At 48.0% G+C, this 2,842-nt stretch overlaps 1 non-coding gene across 1 annotated transcript; it reads right to left on the minus strand.

Moving 5' to 3' along the window:
* Window positions 1-2,734: 2,734 nt before the first annotated feature.
* On the minus strand, window positions 2,735-2,806 carry TRNAM-CAU. The gene has a single exon. It is a non-coding gene; the product is annotated as a tRNA-Met (tRNA).
* Window positions 2,807-2,842: the final 36 nt, after the last annotated feature.

Raw genomic sequence — 2,842 nt, forward strand, 5'->3', positions numbered from 1 at the left:
TGATCTAGGGTGCCACAGCGGGCAGAGGGGTTGTCCAGCCAAACTCTCCGTCTGTCCTAAGGGGACTAGGAAGGACCTGGAACCCTAAGGCACTCGGAGCCCTCCCTTCTTCCCTCTCCGACTCAGTGACAAAAGAGCCAATCCCGGGATCGTTAACTCCTTCCTCTCCGGAATCTGGCAGCCTCTGTCTTTTCACCTCCCCTTCTTCTTTGGTGTCCCTCTAACCACTCCTACCTCTGTGTCCCCTTCCTCCCCTGGGGATCTGGTACCGGCGAGAAAGCCTTTCTAGAGGACGGGAAGTTTGTTGAAGAGGTGTTTGTGTGTGCGTGTGCGTGTGTGCGCTAACAGCTGTGTCCCCTTCCTCCCTCTTTTCCTCTTATCCTTCCTTTCCCTTCCACCTTGTAACATCTGGTGAGAGAAGCATTTGCTTACTTGAGAATCTGCAAGGATAAAATTGGAGGCGGGGGTGGGCTAGATTTATGGGAATGTTGAGTTGGAGAATGAGAAGGGGAAGAGAGGGTGAGAGTTGAGCTGGGAATCCGGAGTTCAGGCTCTCCATCTGTATGTGATTTCCCCTCCAGGACTGAGCCATGGGAGATGGATCATAGTCTTAGGAGTAGAGCTGGAAGAGACCTCAGAAGCCGTCAAGTTCAACCCTTTCACTTTACAGTTGAGGAAACTGAGGCCCAGAGACGTGAAAAGACTTGCCCAAGGAACAAAGTGAGAATTTCTAGGTCGCTCGGGTTCCTACGTTGGAGGAGAGAGATGGAGACGGAGCACCCGGGATTGATGGGCATACAGATCCCCCAGTGTGGGAGCTTCGGTGAAGACCGTACCCCACCGGGGGGTCTTTGAAGGTTCCCTCCCTTACTCGGACTGGGGCAGCAAAGCTTCTGGATCTCATCCCAACTCCTAGAAGATGTGGCCTGAGGGCGAGCGAGCGCCCGTCGGGGTTTAGGAGGAGCTGAAGCCTTCGGTGGAAGAGCGAGGAGGCAGGGCGGGGTGCGGGGTGTGCGACATGACTAAGGGACTGGAGGGATCTCAGCCTGGATGACTGGATGCAGTCCGGACAACTGTGGAGTCATTCTGCCCCCCAGTGGTCAGTGGTCGTCACTGACGTTCCCGACTCCAGCCTGGCAGAGCAACAACAAACGTCCCTCAGGTGCCCCAGGCCAGTTTCCGATAAAAAATAAAAAATGAATGAATGAATGAATGAATGAATACATGAACAAATAAATAGATAAACAAACAAATAAATAGATAAATAGATAAAGATAAATGAATGAATTAATAAATAACTGAATAAATAAATAAATAAATAATTCCATAACCCTTTAAGCGTTTGCAAAGAACTTCGCAAATATTAGGTCATATTATCTCATTTGATCCTTATAACCACCCCGAGAGGTGAATGCTATCATATCTATTTTAGAGGTGAGGAAACTGAGACGGAAAGAATGTAAGCCCACACTAACTAGTAATTGCCGGAGGTTAGTAATGAGTTATTCCTTTCCCCGCCCTCCGCCCCCCACCCTCCACCCCCCACCCCCCGCCAGCAGTATCCGACTTTTCACCTCTGCTGAGCTCCCGCTCCAGTTTCCCATCTCCAGCAGCTTGCTGGACACTTCCATCTGGATGTCCCACGGATATTTCAAAGTTGACCTGTTCAAATCAGAACTCATTTTCTTTCTCCCTAAACCTTGTTTCTGTTAAGGGTATTCATCCATCACCCAGGTTCACAATCTTGACTCTCCACTTTCTCTTATGCAAACAATTTTATAGATTTCACTAGCACGTCTCACCTGTCCCCTTCCCTCCACTCACACGGTTAGCACCCTCATTTCCTCTCATCTGAACTATTCCAACAGCTTCCTAATTGGTTTCTCTGCATCCAGCCTCTCCCCTTGTCAATCCATCCTCCATACGGCTGCCAAATGGCTATTACTAAAGCACAGGTCTGAGAAAGTCACTGCGATTCTCATGAAGCTTCCGTGGCTCCCGTTGCCTCTAAGATGAAAACCCCACCCTTCTGACTGGCATTTAAAGCCTTTCACAAGCTGCCTCCAAGCTAGCCTGTCAGGCTTCCGAAGCATTCCTGTCCCCTGTCACCCTCTCCTATCAAACAGCATTCTTTATTTGCTCTCCTGGCTCTCTTTAAGGTTCACATTAAGAGCTGCCGTGTACAAGAAGGCATTCCTGAACCCCCCAGTTGTTATTCCCCCACTATTATTACTTTGTCTTTGTTGGTAAATAGTTGTATTTACTTATTTGTGTACATGGTCCCCTCCCCCCCGCCCCCTCTCCATGTAAGTTCTTGAGGTCTGGGTCGGCTTCATTTTTGTTTTTATATCACATCTTCAACTAGTGCAGTGCTTGGCACACGCTAGGGCCTTAATCAATGCTCGTTAAAATGAATTCTTTGCCAGCCTCTTCGTCACCTTCATTTATTCCTGCTGCTTCAGTTTGCCTTCCAATCTTCCATTCCTTCACAACCTGCCTTGGAATCCCACCTTCCTCTTAAAATCCTACAATTTCTGGGTCTCGGGTCTTTTCCTCTTTTTGCCTCTAGTTTTCATCCTCTCCTTCTTATCCTTATATTTATGTGGATGAAATTCAGACAAATAACACATGTTACAATTTATGTTCGAGATTATCCTTTCTCTTCTACAAGGTAGCACTACTTTGAAGTGGGGGGGGAAATATTCACATTTAAAATGAAAAAAAGAAAATACCCTAGCAGAGGATGGTTTCGATCCATCGACCTCTGGGTTATGGGCCCAGCACGCTTCCGCTGCGCCACTCTGCTAGTCGCTAAAACGGTTGGATAGATCCTATATAAAGA

This window comes from Vombatus ursinus, unplaced genomic scaffold (genome assembly GCF_900497805.2).
Source record: "Vombatus ursinus unplaced genomic scaffold, bare-nosed wombat genome assembly UNPS02014798.1, whole genome shotgun sequence".
In the NCBI taxonomy this organism is placed as follows: domain Eukaryota; kingdom Metazoa; phylum Chordata; class Mammalia; order Diprotodontia; family Vombatidae; genus Vombatus; species Vombatus ursinus.